The sequence below is a fragment of the Perna viridis genome, chromosome 1 (assembly GCF_037379345.1).
Source record: "Perna viridis isolate PV_CMFRI_1.1 ecotype Kerala chromosome 1, ASM3737934v1, whole genome shotgun sequence".
Lineage (NCBI taxonomy): Eukaryota > Metazoa > Mollusca > Bivalvia > Mytilida > Mytilidae > Perna > Perna viridis.
Window position 1 is genome coordinate 36,933,008 of NC_142445.1, and position 20,056 is coordinate 36,953,063.

The window sequence follows — 20,056 nt, forward strand, 5'->3', positions numbered from 1 at the left end:
AAATAAAGGTTTCCATACCTTCTTGTTTTTAGTTGCATTCCTATAACGGTTTTGTTAAATTCCAAATAAAGAATATACTACAGACACAACTGAACATTAAAGTCCTGATTTTATACAGCACAAGAATGAAACTTAAACAGATTTACCTAACCAAGTCATCAAAATGTAGTGCTTTATATTATATACATTATGTAATGTATAATATTTGAAAATCATTATTTTTCTTATCAACTATCAAATTTAATAGCACATTTTTACATTCCATTCACTAGTCCATTGCAACTTACGGGACTGATCAATAGATGTAAAAATATGTGGAAAATCACATAATGACAGCATTTTTCTTAGAAACAATGACAACTGACTACAGCTGTATACTCATTGTTCAATTTCTGACTTCATTTTTTTATCTGAAGCAAAATAAATAAGCTTTACAGTAGCTCACCTGAACATATATAGATGACCTTTAGTACGCTTTTGAATTTCTTCCTCAACTAACTTAAACAAATATTCATAATTTGTCTGAGAAATCGTGAAAGGTTTCCATTTATATTTCTACAGAAAAAAAAATAAATAAAGGTTTCCATACCTTCTTGTTTTTAGTTGCATTCCTATAACGGTTTTGTTAAATTCCAAATAAAGAATATACTACAGACACAACTGAACATTAAAGTCCTGATTTTATACAGCACAAGAATGAAACTTAAACAGATTTACCTAACCAAGTCATCAAAATGTAGTGCTTTATATTATATACATTATGTAATGTATAATATTTGAAAATCATTATTTTTCTTATCAACTATCAAATTTAATAGCACATTTTTACATTCCATTCACTAGTCCATTGCAACTTACGGGACTGATCAATAGATATAAAAATATGTGGAAAATCACATAATGACAGCATTTTTCTTAGGAACAATGACACCTGACTACAGCTGTATACTCATTGTTCAATTTCTGACTTCATTTTTTTATCTGAAGCAAAATAAATAAGCTTTACAGTAGCTCACCTGAACATATATGCATAAAAGAAAAAAAAGGTATCCTCACTTACCTCTTATGTAATGTGTTAAATCTTAACTTAATGTTCAGGTATTAAAGATAACTTTTTGCATTACATCCAAACCGATCAGAGAAATGGGAGTTTATCTTCAAATCTTCAAAAATCAGAAAGCAATTAGTAACATCACTACTTCAGTCTATTTCAGATCAAGATATTGTTGAAGTTGATAAAAGAAAAGATTTTCAAATCAGAAGAAATAAGAACTGACTTCTAATAGAGACATGACAATCTAGACAAATAAATCACCACAGCAGGTACAATCAAGGGTACCAGGTTCCTTTGATCTCACCTGGAGACAGGTAAACACAAAAATTAGTACCTCCCTAAACCCATCAAGGGAGATAATTATAACAAATTGACCACTTTGTTCAGAAAATACATTTAAACTAATAGTTTAGTGTTTTTATTGTGTTTACTGGTAGTTATTGTTAAAGTAAAGTTGGTATTATTCAATACTAAATTTAAAGTTTTCCAACTGAAAGTTTATATCTTTATTTAATGTTGTCGCAGTAAATGGCGGACATTAATCCACATTACAGAAGGTTTGATGACACCATCATTATGTGTTTTATGAGATTAGGATCGGTTTTTTATTTGGTCAATGGAGACTTGAACTTAAATTTAAAATAATGATATATGGTATCATTAAAGTCAACAAGTTATTGTTAAATATTTTGTATTTTTCACTTTCACCCAGATGACTGTTATCCTGAATAAAACAGGTAATTGTAATTCAAACATTTAAAGGAATTTTGTAATGCAGTAAAAACCACCAGAATTCTGCTATATCATTAAGAATCTTTCAAATATTTTTTCATTTATTTGGTAGTTCAGAGCCATCATTATAAAACTATAATAACAACACCCACATAGAAAACATTTTGTTGATCAAGAATAAATACCTCCATTAATTTAAGTTCTTCACTATATAAGTGTAGTAAAAATCACTATATTAAAAAGTTTATAAATATTAGGTCATAGCTTCCTTTTAAAATATACCTAAAATTAAGGGATTTACAGTTTCGTTAATAGAATTTTCCCCTACCTAAATTCTCCCTAAAAAAGTGAAAAATTGGTCTAACCTATCATCCTACTTTTAAGGGTAAATGAACCTTTATGTACCATTTTTGGTATCCTTGTGTACTGATAACTGAACATTTTAGTGATGTATGAAAAATGCATTGGTAACAATATATAGACTTGTAAAAGTTCTTCCTATAATACAAAAAAAATAATGCAAACAGGAATGTCAATAGAAGCCGTCAACCGACAATATTGGTCGGCTACTTGCTCATCTCATGACAACTACTCTGTTTTCAAAAATGGATGAACACTTGCAAAATTTTCATCACTCTACCTGCTACTTTTTCATTTCTTCCTACTACTTAAAATACTACTGACATCCCTGGCAAGGAATGAATTATAACTGAATAAAGCCTTCTTTTTGGTACATTTTAATCTTTCATTGGATGTTAAGTATCAAAGACTGAACTGGCTGGGCCCCTTTATGCTCCAAAAGTTTGGTTGATTTTATACATAAAAAAAAAACACAAAAAAACTAGAAATCACTTGAGCTGCTTGCCTTTTTCAAAATGTCTGAATCCGCCATTTGGTCAGAATCATTAAGTTCAAAATATTGTTCAACAGTATCTATTTTCATACATATGAAGTAATTAGCTAACTCAAGAACGCAATTCATCACAGAAAATATGTACTTAGAAAAAACAGCTAAGGTAAAAGCACAGTCTGACTTATATGTCTAGCTGAAAAGCACAGTCTGACTTATCTGTCTAGCTGACTTAAGTTTCTAAAAAAACAATTGGCATCAACTGGTCCTTTTCCTATATAAAAGAGCCTAACAAGATAAGTCATTCACTGTACTTAAAACATCAAATATTTAATTGAAGTAATTGAACCCTATTATCAAGTTTTTTTCTAACTTTATGATTTTATCAGTTCATTACTGACAAAGTAACTGTCATCATATATGCCAGAATTAAAGTACATCAGTCAATGTAAATCTATCCAAATTTGGTTAACTAGAAATAGCCTGTGGCGTACTAGACATGGCATAATATACCAAATACATGGAATTTCGAATTATGTTATTTATACATGCTTATTTGAAATATCAAATATAGCACAGAAAAATTTCATTTAAAGAACAAAAAAGTCTCCAAAAGAAGCCATAAAAAAGTAAAAGTCTACCTGAAATCTAGAGTCATACATGTCTAATATAACCGTACTTGTAACACACTTTTGTGTGCTGTAAATTGAATTATTGCAATAAAAAAGCTGGGCTACAATTGCAATCAGGGATATCAAACCAAAGAGACTCTGACTTCTCCTAATGACAAAAGGCTTGAATTCACCTGTTAACTTAAAAGATTAAACTATCCACAGACAAAGTGACACTTGCATGCTAAAACATTATTTACAGCCAAAAACAAAACCAGATTCAAATTTCAAAAAATAATTTTTCATTGACCCTATTCATTACTGATTTGAAAACAAGACATCTACAATTTCACTTTTCTGTTTCAATCTTCAACATATCAAACTTGTCACAGGTAGTGATCATTCAAAAAAAGATCAAAGGTCCGTATTTAATTGAAAAAATAAACAACTTAGGTAACAATATACACAGTTTGAATGAACTTGTAAGGAAAGAAAGAAACACCACATGTGTTCATGTCAAAGAAAAGGGAAAGTCTTGACCCTAAGAAATGCTTGAAGAATTTGAATAGATTTCAAATATTTTATTCACATGCAAAATATACTATTCATTATTAACACAGAAAAGATTTTATACTGGTTTCTCCACATTCATTTTTTATTAGCAAATAATAAAAACATACTTTTAATGATAAAAATATTTGGCAGAATACAACAAAACCAGCCTGTAGACTCAAATCAAGGATTTCATTTAAAGGGGCACAAGAGCAGAAATTAACAGAGATCAATCGAGTGAGGCACTAATGTTTTGACTTGTAATATCTTTGCAATGAAAGGAGCATCCCCTGTATGTTCCTGATGGGTCTTCATAGAATGATCAGTACATGTATAAACTTATGACTTAACATTCATAATTTCAATACAAAAAAACTTTTTTTCCAACAAACCCTTACCTCTTTCTAATACAACTACAATATCCCCAGCAACAACAGACAAGTTGACTACTATCTGAAAAGGCCCAATGGTTCACAATAGAATACCCTCCAATACCAATCAACATGCTGTTTTTCCATGTGCATTTGTCATATTCCATACATTTTATGTAAAATTCTGTCAATTTCTTCCCATTTCCATAAGATTTACAGAAGAAAGATCAGTAAGATATGCGAGTCTTTTTATTTTTCCCAAGATTTACTAGATTTTACCATATTGCAGTGCCCTGAGAACAAACATTTCTGTAGATCTATAGGCGACTGTTTGGTTTGAAGGCTATTTGTCATACCTTTATCTCCATGCAGTTATTAGCTCTATAATGTAGACCAATACCTCACATGATAGTATATTACAAAGAGGTCAATTGGAAAACTTCATAGTAATCAATCTATCAGAAATCTCATAGAAATCTAAGATTTGACCAAGGTTGCATTTCCAGTGTTGCATGTTGATACGCACTTCTCATTTTATGGAGGTCTATTGTAGAAAAAGATTAGTCTTTATAAAAAGATTTATCTATTGCTTTAATCATTGATACACAAAAAATAAATTAATAACACTTGCAAATCTGCATCTGTTTGAAAAATCAATTCAATACATCATCCAATGTTTTGTAATTAAAAGCTGCTTTTCATCACAGTCCATTAAATCAATGCAATTTGCTTGGAACTCCTACAAACTAAAACATGGAAACAAAAGCATCAAAGTAGAGATAAACAAACAAAATACAAAAATAGAATTTAATATAATTCAAGACAACCCTAGAATGCCATGTCAAACATGGCAAGCTGTGTTTTTCAAGAACAGATGTTAGCATATTTTGATCATGAATTATAAATTCTTCCGTAAACACATTCCTATTCCCAATATAGAAAGCCTAAATTGAGGAGGGACAAATAATAAACTAATCAAACGCCCCTACAACTAATATGACCCATTCAGGACAAAGCAGCCATATTGAATTTGGTGCATTAATGGTCATTTGATAAAGTATGCTACAATTTCAGCACTGGCTATTACTTTTTATTTGATTTCTACATCATAGAAATTTTCATGGATGGAAGGACATGACTTGATTGGAATGAATTAATAAAAGTAATGCCAAATACAGAAATTGAGAATTTATTGCAGAATCATTGCATCTCCATGACTACCACGATATCAGAATATTAAGGTTAGGAGTGAAAAGAATTGTCATCCATTATTCAAGATCTGGACATCAAAATGTGAAAGCTACAAAACTACCTTCACAGGACTCTGTTGTCTGACTTAAGTACTTTTAAAACTGTTGAATGAAACATAACCACAGTTAAACGGACAGGGGACCAACTATTGGACCACAGGTATACAATAAGGAAAAGGACCCTTAGGGAAAGTACAAATTGTCTACAATACCACCTTTTGATATGAAATTACAAATTGTCCAAAATAGTACCTTTTGATAACACTATGGTCACACAGTCTTTGGGACTTTAATGAATTGTTTCCACATGATTTTTGACACTGCCACCATTTTAAGAAAACACCAACACAGACAAGTAGGCGATAGTATACAATAATAATTTCTATATTCTTTGAGACTTTGATAGTATCTAATTGTACCTCCAATACCATCATTGTCAACAGCATGTTTACATAAAATTGACTTGTACAAAATAAGGTTTTCATTGTCAGTTGGTGTACATCTAAATATTAAGTGGATCTGACAACCCCAATACCTCATTTGACAAAGCAGCATAAGGGTAGATCTGTCAGTACTTATGGGTGGTTTAGAATGTTTTAAAAATACCAGTGTTAATAGTCTGTTAATAATTAGCAATTTCATGTTCTTTCCAACCTACAGCTTTTATCACATAAGGTACCTTTGAAATCAAATAAAAAATCCAGTGGTCACACAGGACCAAAAATCACTGAAATTACATAACATACAGGATATAACATCTAAGGTAAATTTAATTAGAAGATCAAAGAAGCTGACAGGTGTAAGATAACAATAATTACAGGTAGACCACCAGCCATTTACCACCACCAATTACATGGTTCAGAGAAACCAACAGCTACATATTTTCTTTGGCAAATAGGATGTAAACAGCCATTTTCTGTGTCACCAGATTTGTACAGCAATAGTCTTAGTAGTGGCTTTTACCCTTTGCCCAACTTAGCAGTGATTTACTCAATATAAGCATAATAAAACAGAGTAAAAAACACCCACAGGTTGATGTCAACAAGACTAGTCATGACATTTGTAAATTAAATGAAATTTAAGATTTTACTCTCTGTTGATGCATGAATGTAGCAGTAAATTCAAAACCAACCCTGGTATTTATCAACATGCAATTTAAGTACGAAGCATTTTGTTTTGGGAAAGAGTCACATGATTTGAAAGGATCTTTCATTTCTCTACATTTGGCTAAAGCAATAAGAAAGTTAGTTTATAAGAAAGATTATATATACATTATTCTGTTTAGTACCCTGAAGCGTGGACAATAAATACCTGTTGAATCCTGTGAAATGTACCCAAATTTGCGATTTATTAAACAAGTGATGTAATGAAACTGATGTAACTAAACAGAATTTTTTAGAAATCTTTTGTAAAGACTAAAATCAAAAGAGTCTGAAATGAGTCAAATACAGTACTTTAAGATCTGAGAAAATGCAATTTTAAATGCACAATTTACACTTACAACAATATTATAGAAATATATCCAAAACTTATATTTCTTAATGAAACTCGAGTGGATCCAAAGTCAAATATTTTAAAAGGATTAATCTTCAAATCACTGGATATATCATTTTTGACTATGGTCCATGTGACCTTTTTTGTTGACATAACTATTTACCATATTACAAAATCAGGACATAAATATGGCTAGCCTGACCTTATGATACACAAATAACTTCATATCCTTAATGATATTGCATTTGACTTACTATTTCTCTTATTTTTCTCTCCAAAATTTAAAGACTATGCCTATATATTGATTAACAGAGTAGAAATTACAGTCACAATAAGAGTTAACATAGTTCAATATATATGATAAATTTAAATTCAAAGATCTGATTCGTGGTATTGAAATACAATGAAACCAGTCCAAACCAAACCCCTCTTAAACTGAGAAATTTGTTTGGTTTAGACAGGTCTTTGGTTTACACAGGTTCAAAAAGTATTTAATTTTATATGAAGAGACATCAGAAAGTGTTTGGTTTACACAGGTTACCAGTTTATCTAGGGTTCAGTTTCCACAGGTTTCACTGCATAATAAATTTTAATTTCCATTTAGCATTACAAAATTTCAAAACTATATTCAGCTTTGAAAAAAAATACCTTCAGGAATCTCATTTCTCTCCAATCACAAATCCAAGGCAAATTGCAGTTAAAGACTAGACAGTAATAATCCTATCCGTGTAAGGAATTATATCCCAATAATCTTCAATTTATCAAAACAACCTGTCAAATAACTGCTAAACTTGGTGTAGTGAATAGCCACAGATCCATGAATCATCAAGTTCCTGTGGAAAAGCAGGCATTGATCGGGAAGGATGCAGTAAGCCCAGAGCAAAAATTACACCGATTCCTTACAATGATGTATTTTAATGTCTATGAGAATTATATGACCTCTTGATCATGGTATTTGGGTTCCCTAACCATGGTAAGTTTATTTCCTAAGGAGAGGTAATTATCTTTATTGATCAATATCAAAGAATATTGAGTCAAATATAGTGTTAAACAAAGCATAACAGTGATGATAGGAAACTTTCTTTAATACCATTATTTCATATTGACCAGAAGCAGACCCTATATAAGATATATCGTGGCAATACAATGTATATGAAAGGCATAGAAGCAACAAGGGTCAGAACATGACTAGAAAAATAATGAATGTATAAGGTTAAATGATTGATTGTATTTTTATATCCTATGGCTGATTTTAGGACATGAGCCCATAATGCTGTTATGCTGAACCAGATTAGAATGTGCTAACAGAATCAACAGCCTGCATGTCACCCTACTCAGACACATTATTCTAACTTCTATTGAAGCAATCATCACTCTATCTTTTATGGTGGGAAGTAGTGACAAACAATAAGCCTTTGGTAAGACTCAGTTGGGGATCAAACCCATAACCACTGAGACTTCCACTCAAGGTGACCATGGTACCAAAACAATAGACCACCAAGATGTTCAAGGGTTTGAAAGTTCTTTATTGAAATAAACAGCAAATAAGGCTGCAGTGTCATGGCAGAGTCTATAACTCTGGTGCAAGTGTCATGGCAGAGTCTATAACTCTGGTGGCAGTGTCATGGCAGAGTCTATAACTCTGGTGCAAGTGTCATGGCAGAGTCTATAACTCTGGTGGCAGTGTCATGGCAGAGTCTATAACTCTGTTGGCAGTGTCATGGCAGAGTCTATAACTCTGGTAGTAACAATATTTGCTATATGCCCAAGATCAAATAGAGATCTCAGAAGTCATTACAAAAGGTCATATATTATCACAAACAATATTTCAATATCAATTTCTCATCCTGGGTTCCAAATTTATCCAGCAAATTCAATTATTTCTTGGACAACAGCAAACACAGCAATAAAGAAACAATTGTATTACAGAGCATAGAATTATAAATCTCCAATGTAGGGTCACCATCAGGGCAGACTTAAAGATCACAGTCTATCCTGACCAAAGGCTGAATTGGTTTAATAAGTCCTAAGCACAGTCTCTTAATTAGCTCATTATGACATGAAAAAGAAATAGAGGTCAAATTGAAAACAAGCTCATTACTGCTAGTGAGCTGTCAGAGAAAATTCATCACAAAACCTTTAAATGTGATCAAAGGGTAAAAAAAAGGATTTTGAAAAGTATTTCAGTGCAGAAACTAATCAATTGACTTGCAGATAACTAATTATTGCATCAGTAAAATCACTGTAAACTGATGGCTAAACCTTCTGTGTGGTAGCAATAGATTGCATTTTAAATATTATGCATGCTTTGTGTTTTAACTCATTTTTCTTGTCTCTTATAAACAGATCTATTGTTTAAAGTTCACATCAATGAACAATGCCAAAAAGATAAAAAGTTTTGTGCAGTCATAAACATAACTTATCCTTGTTCTGAAATTTGGAAATATATTTACTTTTCAGATATCTACTGCACCAACTGGATGATTAACAAATCCAAGGCAATTGAAGTTGAGAAAAAACATAATAAGACAAGTTCAATAACAGCACACCTAATATCTACTTAAGTATGCTTGGTACAGAATCTAGAAAGTTCAAGCATGACCAATACATTTGAAAAGCCATCTTCATAGGGACAAAGCATCATGAATGGCTCTAAGTGACTTATGCAGTAAGGATGTTATTGTCTGAACTTTTTTACACATTATTTACACTTTTTTTTGCACAACATGTGTTATAGTAAGTCTCATGTATTTATCAGCATACAGATAGCAGCTTCCATTATAGACCTAATTCATATAAGAATACCAGTAAATACTTCAGTAAAATCTCCACTTAGAGTTAATACTGAGAAAAGACATAAATACATGCTTTCCAGTATGTATAAATGCTCCCTCAATCAGCTGACATTTAAAAGCTTCATGAAAAACCTATCCACAAGATATGATTGTGGACAGACAGATGGACAGGCTGAAATGCATATGCCCCCAGCTCAATTTGCATATAAAATAGAAACCTTAATACAACTATTACACAACATTACTGTTCCAATTACTTTACAAATATCCTGCTTGTACTTTTTCAAAAATATTCATACCTTGTGAAAATATTCAAATATGGCTATCTTAATTTGTCACATTAAATCATATGAGAGCTGTTTAATAGCACAATATGAGGTTTATGGCCATAGATGTTTACAAATATTTACCCACAGTGTTGACCAAGCAGCAGGCTGAACACACAAAATCATTACCAATTATTGGTTCTCGATAGGTCATTGTTACACAAAATAAACATCATCAATGCTTACCAATAATCTATAGAGTTCTGAACTTATAAACCCTCTTTGGGTAAAATACATAAGAAAAAATTTCTAATGAGATCAAATTTTTAAAAGAGTTCCAGTCAACATTTTGTCACAAGTGAGCTATAAACCTGGTAAAACCCATAATTCCTATCAGAAATGCCCATGTTAGGTAGGACCACAGCAGTGGTTTCAAACTTTATGGTTTTTACCCCGATATGGCCATTTGTCATACAGACATTCCTTTTGACTAATACCTAGATTTTATCAGTTCAGTGATTTGGTTATTACCCTTCATCTAAACCTCAGAATTCTTATGCTGCAATATTAAAAGCACAAGAAATAACTGACCCCTTCTTTTTGGCACTAAAAGTCTAAAACTAAGATAGGAGGCCTTTTGTACTCAAAACATATCTGTTGAAAGATAGGTCTAGTAATAAAGGGACATAACACAATGGTAATGTTGAATGCTAGCACCATTGCTTCAAGGTCAGGGGTAGATCCAGATACTTTGAAAAGGATCGGTGCCCATTGTAGTTCCTAAGAAAAAGAGGGTGCTAGGACATTATTTGCCATGTTTATTAATTTGAAAAATGACAAATTTAAAAAAAAAAAAAAAAAAACGGGGGGAGCCAACCCCCTGCGCCATTCTGGATCCACTACTGAAGGTTAAAACAAAACATTTCTGATGTAAGCCACCTTAAAACCATCTTTAATCATCTGCAACTTAGTAATTTAGAAACACTAAATACCTCCATAAAATAGGACAAATAATTGAATTCAAAATAATTCATACGAATTAGATATGTGGATGGTTTGAGAAGAATGAGAATTATTGAGAGATAAGAGAGTGTGGACAGGTGCTAATGGTAATTTATAAATTACTAAAAACCTAAGGGATAAGTGTTCCACTCAAAACTTCTCATATAAATGAATACTTCACCTGACCATGACTTACCGTTATGTAATTTGGCTTTAGATTTATAGACTAAACTTGAAGCTAATAACTTAAATATCTATTTATTGGAGGAAGAAATTTTCAATAAAGTACATTAATTGGCAAACTAACTTTATCATGAGCCGCACATCTGAGGTCAGAGGTCACATTTCCTATCCACAGAATTACATGTAAAAGTTCATTTCTTATAAATGTACATTCTTTACAGCAAGCAAGTCTTTTCCCTTTTTTCTATTAAAAGGCATTGATTTATTGAATTATGACTTTTCTTTACTAAGCACTTCCTAATTAAATGTAGCAAAAAGATCATATTTGTCTTAGAAAGCAGCTATATCAATATGGTAAATAGGGAAAGAGAGGTGGTGCATACAAACATGCTACAAATCTCTCTAAAAAATTACCAAAAAAAATAAATAAATAAATAAACTTCAAACCAACACTACCAAATGTTTATTTACTGCCAAACTTCAGTACAGGAGAAGAATGGTAAATAGTTAACAGTATAACTTCATATTTGTGGCATGTCTATTGCTGTGCTGAATTAATACCAGATAATCAAATGACATAATACATTTTTTTTTTCAATGAGAACATGAGTATTGGTATATCATAACTGTACAATCAACATCTAACAGTAACCATACATTTAAACCTACTGACATAAGTAAATGTTGCATATCAAACCATTTTTGTACTAAATTGACTATAGATCTATCTGTGATATAATATTATTTTAGAGTTATCTAATCTTGATTGGGTTATCTGATCTTGATTCTCCAGAGATAGAATAGCAAATTGTCCAGTAGAATGGAAATTGACCCATCAAAGTTGGTATTACTTCTGACAGATGGTTGATAGGCTGAAACAATTACATGCATTCCAATCATGTATATTATGTAGGAGATATTTACAGTTATGAGTAATTAGCTTAGATATGATGCAGTACTGAGGCTCACAAGTTCCTGATAAGGCACCTGTGCTGCACAAGTCAAGTGCAACTTTAAAGTCCAGAATTAGCCAATAATGAAATACAATCAGACGTTTCCCTAACACAGTTATCTTAGTCTGGCCATTTGTTGCATCTGATCAACATCTTTCTCTTATTCTCTGAACATCCAGAAAATATCTACCTCAAATCCCCAAACATCCGGCAAATATCTATTAGGAGACTAAATGATATAAATCTGACATTCAAGATCTTAATTTTGAAAAGACTGACCATGCCTTATGATAAGATTTATCCCAGAGAGACTTCATTCTAATGAAGAAAAGCATGGCATAGAATACATATTCCATTGCCTTTTGCTTATTTTTTCTTACTGTGACTGTCATCCTGAATTGCTTTCAAATTTAGACATTTTGTACCTGTAATTTAGTTACTTTGCACAAATGCATCATAAAGGTATCTACAAATTTAAGGGTTCTCTAAAAAGGAAAGTTATAAATCATTCTTTCTGTGAATGTTGAAAATACACTTAAAAATCTAAAAATTGGATCTCCCGTAATAATAAAACCTATTATTTAAAATTTACAGTGGAGATTTATGGGTTGCCTTTCATATTACTTTTTTTCAGAATAAGGTCTAAATAGGTAAATCTATGAATGGTCTTGTTTAACTTAGATAAAAGATTTATTTAACAGCCAGAGTTAAAATGTTAATAAGATTACTTCAACATAAAATGCTTACATCAATCAATAAAATATAATCAATAATAAAATTCTGTGCATAGAAATTTACAGATTTCCTTCTATTAAAAAAATTCATAAACTAGTTCTATAATAAAAATGAAATTAAAAATAAATAAAATTCTGACAAGAACAAATACACTCACCTCTACTTATCAGAGAAATATATTCCTTAAATGCCCAACAAAACCCTAGGTGTTCAATATTTATTTACAGAAAGGTAAACATGAGGTGTAGAAAACATTTGTACCCTTTAAATCACACAGAATGATATCCTGTGCCTTTATCCAATGGACAGAAACAACTTAGGCTAATCCTCTGCCTGTTAAAGGGGTGATATGACAAATGGTTATAACACAGCTGAGACTCCACATGTCATTACAGAGGGGGTGATAATGATACCAGTTCACTGGCTGGTGTCTCTTCTATTAATTACACACCCGAGACCTATTCCATCTCTCTGTCGTTATTTACCTGCTAATGTTTGATTGGAAAAGTATGTCCAGTTCATAAACTGCTATAGGTAATTAAGTCTGGATTAATGTAAATAGACATATGGATTTGAATAAAACATCCATTTGAAATTATAAATTCATAAATTTGAAATAATATGAGGGCCTAATTTCATAAAAAATCTTGAATTGAATTTTTTCTCAAACCATTCCTTGACTCAAATACTTATGAATCAGATAGATGGCTTCAAATTGAAGATTGAAGGAAAAACTCACAAATTAAAGGAAATTCTTAATCAGAGATTTTTTTTACTAGTATACTAAGGCTTCACTTTATACCAAGATGATCCTAGGAATCTTCAAATAGCTAAACGACTTTAATTCCAATCTAAAACTGAGCCTTAAATGATGAGAAATGAAATGCTCATACCAAAAAATCAAAGTGCCCACTAACCAGGATATCATTAGAGCATATTACAGTTACAAGGTTGGCAATAAAGCAACCCAGTCTTAATATTAAACAAAGATTTATTGTATACATACTTGACTTTCTATCATTTCATGTGTTACAAACTTTTAAAATTTACAATAAATCCTTAAAATAAACTGTTATGAGATTTATGACATTGCATATAGTAGTAAAAATATTATAAGTAAAATTTCAACCTAATTGGAACATTTTAATAGTCATCATGCCAGATGGTGAAGTTTTAAAAAAAATCCTTGCAAAAGACTCTTAAACTTAAAAGTGTTGATTTAGTCAAGCTTACAAAAAAAGGTAAATCTGAGATATATTTTAAATATTGTGACAGTCTAAAAATATTGTATTAATCCCTAATATGCTTATACATTTTTCTACAATATTATACAAAATTAATCCTTCTTAAGTGTAACAAGGCAAAAATATTTAATCTGGTCCCCTTTAAAGGTTAAAATTCTTATCACCTTTACAGAGTATATTGAACTAGGACATTCAGTAAATTCTCATTTATATTATTTTACTTTAATTTCAAGATTGCAATAAAAGCTGCCTTTAAATTTTAATTTCTTCTAGAATTTATTTTCTAAGTTACATAGTGTTATGGGTTATTAGAATATGAACTCATACATGAAAAAAATCCATTTTAAATTTCAATAAGCTCTTTCTTCTATCTTTTCACAATGTTAAAAGCATTTTTTTTGGTATTAGTATAAAATATACAATCAGTAATATCACAAATTCCCACTATGTACTCATGGTAAAAAAAAACCAGTAATTTTTGAGTCAATATGAAATAGATAATAAAATTGTACTGATGAGAAACACACCACTTAAAGTCAAAACTCAGAAGATTAATTAACAGTATATAAAAGTTTCAAAAGTTCACACCCAATGCAGAACATTGGTGTAAAAAAGAAATGGACAAAAGTAGCACTGGCTTGTTGTAGATGAAGACTAACAGTACTTAATAGAAATAAAGCCAATGCTTATATGGTAAGCCAAGAGAATTTTTATGGTGTATCCTAGGGGAATGAATGGGGTTGCCCTCACTTCAAAGGTTGTCAGGCCATTATAGTCAAACCTGGCTACAGACTATAGTGGGCCAAGGAGTGGGGAGCCACACTATGCATGTATATGTCCCTGTATGTAAATTTCAGAGCAGGCACCATGGGGTCCAACAGATGGCAAGATACTTTACCTGTTTTATCAAATTTATTGTGGCAGGTTAAATTATGCTTTTCCTTGAATCCCATCCCATCTCCAGTTCAATTTCTGTTCCAAATTGATTTTTGTATAAACAACTTAATCTTGTCCTGATTATGCACGAAATATTTGGACCAGACATTATACAAACAACAATCAATCAATCAAAAGTTCACATTATGAAGTACAATAGTATTTCAATGACGTCAATTCATCCCAGAAATTTGAGCTTGAGGAGGTACAGACAGAGAGACTAATTAATCAGAATGGTGGGCACAGTAAATACTATGCTGTAGGACATATTTTGTACATATATAATTATTTAAATCTTTTAAAATGAATACAAATTTTATTGTTTTATCATGGATTTTCCAAATGGGAGGTGGCAATACAAAATATTTGCTGTGCAAGGTTTTGTCCAACAGTACTGAGTAGGGAGTCACATTAGGCATGACCAGCATGAACCTGTCCCTAGCTTTAAGTGTCGATCTCTGTAAGAATCAGGCAGTGGGTGAAACATGGCAGGAACACCACCACCATTTTGAAAGTTTGATTTGACGATTGGCACCATCAGAATCAAGGAAAAAAAGATGTTCCATATCACTAATTTAAATCGTGATATAATTTTATTGAAATGCATTGAAAGTGAACATTTCAAGGGCAGATAACTCTGTCAAAAACCTCGTTTTTCTAACATTAAATTGAAAAATTTCTGAGCAAATCCATTGATACAGATAACTGATACAGTCTTTTTAAATAGGAAAAGCACCCTTGTGTGAAATTATATTGTCAGATTGGTGAGTTTTTGACATGCATGTTTCTGATTTTACCCATTTTGCCTGATTCTTACTAAAACTTGCATTTAAGAATCGTTTGTACACCTTTGCTTCCTGTCAACAAGAGCTTGTCATCCAGCACGTCTTGCTCCAATTTGAGTGGTGCCTACTCCAGTAAATATCAAGATATTTTAAACCAAATATAGCTTAATAGCATTCTCCCACATCTCTCAATTTACTATCAACTCTGTTTTAAAAGTTTTCAACTTACTATACACAAATGTGTTATAATATAAACTTGGGAAAGAGTTATATAAGCAGGTGTGAACCATAATAACCAAGGTTTGAAACATGACCATTGAAAAAAAAATAGAACAATCTGCAGTTTATAAAATTTGATACAAAAATTAACACATTTGTCAAGCAAAGTAATATAGAATCCAAAATCTTCTGACATTTCACAAAATGTTATATCAAGAAACATATTTTTAACATTTGTTAAAAATTTAAAGGGACACTTGGATTTCACTTATAAATCAATTCCTAACTAAGTATCAAATTATTCCAATATGCATCCTATTTGAACATGGAAATAAAGATTTGTGAGAAATCTACAGTATCTGAGATTTTTTATACAGAGTGAAACTTTCTATGAAGACTAACATTGGGCATTGTACCACAATCTTTCAAGGCATTTCTGAATTATTGTAGAATCTACAGACAGATAGATGGACAAGAGTATATCTTAATAAGTCCACCATGTCAAATGGGAAGAAATTTTTTGCCACATCTGTGCTTTAAAGATTCAAATATCACATAAATTTCCTAAAAAATTTAATCTCTATGACATAAATCATTACTGAACAAATGTGTACTAGCAACAGTTGGCTTTCGAGTGAATAGCTAAAATCTATTGAGTAAAACTACTCAGAAATACTACCCCAGATCTAATACATCCTAATGAGTCTCTAACTACAGTAAATTATGTACTATTCTAGATTGGGAGATAAAATCAATAGGGATCAGAATACAGCTACCTTTAACTGCAATTTGACAAAGGACACAGTACAGTAAGCCCAAAATTCATTTCAGATGCTGACAAATTTCTGGTGTGAAAGCACTTTCTTGTTGATATTAATTTTTGTGGATCATAAAATTAAAATTTCTAGTATTTTAAATGAAAGGATATAATTAATGCACGAAAATGCATCATTAGAAATTTTACATGTCATTTGAAACATTAATGTATGGTTTGGAAATACCATGAAAATACAAATAAAACGCTTTTCAGGGCAAAACTTAATATTATCACAGAGAGAAACCATAACCAGTTGGGGCAAGTATGGACACACCATTCAAAAATACAGCTATGATTTTTTATTGTGGTTGGACATTTAACACAGATAAGAATTTAAACCATTTTGGCCCCTAATTCCTAAATGGGTCCAGTCACAACCTCCATAATCGATCCAACCTTCTTTAGGGGGTCTGGTACTTCAGTTAAGAAAACAGAGATACACACCCTTTTACAAAAAAATCTTGATTCTGGCCCCTTTGTGGCCCCTAATATTTAATTGGTTCAAGTCACAACCCCAAAAATCAATCCTAGTCTCCTTTCGAGGTATGTTACCTGTAGTAAATTTAAAAGATTACACAAGTTATTGTCTGGGCATCAGGAAAATGCTTGTTTCAGGCTTCTTTTTGGCCCTGTATTTCTAAACAATTCAAGTATTAGCTTAAAAAATCAGTCTAAGCCTCACCTTTGTGGCAACGAATATTGTGAAGCAATATCATAAACATCCATATATGCTTTTACTGGAGTTATACAGTTAAATTCTAAGAGTTCCAAGTTTTGGGCCAAAACCCAAAATCAATATCAGCCTACTCTTTGTGGTTTGGAACCTTGTATAAAATTTTATAAATATCAACCAACTAATTTTCATGCAATGGCACCAAAAAAATGTCTACAGACAACAACATGGGAGACAGTGACAAGCCATTATACAACTGCTATTTTTTTTGCAGCTGTATAAAAATTGGTATACCATGAACATTATTGATACAATGTATATCAATAAGTTTCCTTATTTCAAAGATGTCTCCAACAGCATTAGATACAGACAATATGCTGTCCAAGTGAAAATAAATAAACATTAAAAGAAGACAAACATCATACAAGAAGGAAAATGAGCACAACATTAGAAGCAAAAATATTAACACTTAACTTACTTCATTACTAGATAACAGTCTCCATAGAACATGTAAACCACTAATTATGGCCAAACATATCATCCAAACAAATTCGCAGATATTTGGTGCATCAGTCATTTTTAATTAGTACAGTTAATTAAGTGGTCATCTATCATTATATTTTCCTAATTGACAAGCAAAAATGCAAATCTTATCATTAAATGACTTCGGATTGTTGAAAAAAACAAGGTGTTGCACACTGCATTGTGCTAAGAATATCCCCACATAACCATTCCAGTTATATTTTTGAAGAAAAGAACCACTTTTTCCATAACCACAATTACCCCCAAAAAATGATCTGTAAAAATTACAATGTTCTACAAATATCTAAGCATTTCCTCTATGATAGAAGCTAGGAAATATGTTGCAGAACAGTTAACAGATGGACTGACAGACAGATGGACATTGTATGAATATGGCTTACATGTAGGATACATGTATTCTCCTCCTTATTGTGTGAATAGGGCTTACATGTAGTATACATATACTCTCATCCCCATTGTGTGAATAGGCCTTACAAGTGACTGCCATAGAGCCCCACTCTAATGAATCCAGGTATCCAGAACACATTACATAATATGGTGCTTTGTAAAACTTCATAGAATCTATTTTAAAACTATTTTTTATAATTTCCCAGTATCATTCCCTACCTTTTTCAATTTAACAACAAAACAAACCTATTCCTTTTTTTAAAACTACTTGAACATTTCATGTAATATCATTATATATCTGTCATCCAGAGAAAAATATTAGAACCATTTGAAAAATATAAATATAGAAATATTGATATAAATATAAAACTGCCATGGAATGAATAAAATGCAGTACTTAAAGTACAGACTATCAATATTTATGACCGAAATGAAAGTAAAAGATCTATTAAAGAAAACCTATAATGTTATTTCTAGTAATACTATGATATTTATATAATAACAATGCAGGAAAGTGCAGGCTTTGTTATGGGTGTTTATGTAACATGAGGAAATTGTTACTATTTAAATCAACTGCCAATAAATGAAGCCATTGAGCTTGAGCATTTAGATTTAGTGATATTCAAATTTCTGAATACAAAAGTACCAATCATATAAATATTGCAAATATCAATATGCTGTACAAATGATTCAAGGAGTAACCACTCATCAGCTGCATTAGATCCAAATACATAGAAAAATCTAAATCCAAAAGTCAAATGTATACAAGAAGTATTCCAAACCAAAAATGTTGATATAGTAAGCCAATTCTAGCACTGAAAAGTTCTACCATGTACAATACAAGCCTTAGTTTTTCAGTGGTTCTGAATTGTGTGATTCTGCAAGTAAGTATTTGTGACTTTGTGTAACAAATCTTTTAACAGGGCTTACATTTAGACATACATGTACTCTCACCCCTGAAGTGAGAATAGACCTCACATGTAGATCTTCATACACTCTCATCCCAATTGTGTGAATATGGATTACATGTAGCATACATGTACTCTTAGCCCCATTGTGTGGGTATCACCCACTTTTTATCTGGATCTGTTGCCTGGACAGGTGTATAAAATATCTAATTAAAAATGTTTTGCTCAGAACAAGCCAGTAATACTATTTCTGCTCAGATCTTCAAGAATTAAATCAACTTTCTGCTGCCCATTTATCAGCCATAAGCCATAGTGTGGATCTCATAAAATCAGTAGATAAGAAATAACATGTAAATAGATAAAAAAAAAATAAAAAAGGGCTATAACTCCAACATGGGTCAACAGAATTTCATGAAATTTTGTCATGCAAAGATTTTATCTTGCTGAACACTTTTACCTATCAGACTGTGTCTAAACTTAATGATTTTTTTTTTAGATATTTGCAAAGTAAATTTAAACCCAAATCTTTTATCAAGGTAAAGCTAACTTCAGCTCAACACCACTCATAGCCCTATATATGCATATATTGTATTCTATTTGGCTCTAGTCTGAATGGAACTGGCCAATATCAGTTACCAATACATAGACTAATATATGTTAATGTAAAATATACAGACAGACTAATTGATTGTGTCA

The 20,056-nt window shown here is 31.4% G+C and overlaps 1 protein-coding gene across 10 annotated transcripts in view; it reads right to left on the reverse strand.

Moving 5' to 3' along the window:
* Positions 1 to 20,056, reverse strand: part of LOC148628587 (axotactin-like) — a 97,278-nt gene that overhangs the window by 70,047 nt on the left and 7,175 nt on the right. The window contains exon 1 of one of the 10 annotated variants that reach the window (XM_088590519.1): positions 13,006 to 13,149. The exons of the other annotated variants lie outside the window; for them this stretch is intronic. The gene's annotated coding sequence lies outside the window, so the exon portion shown is untranslated. Of the gene's footprint in view, positions 1 to 13,005; positions 13,150 to 20,056 lie in introns of those variants that run through there. 10 annotated transcript variants of the gene reach the window in all.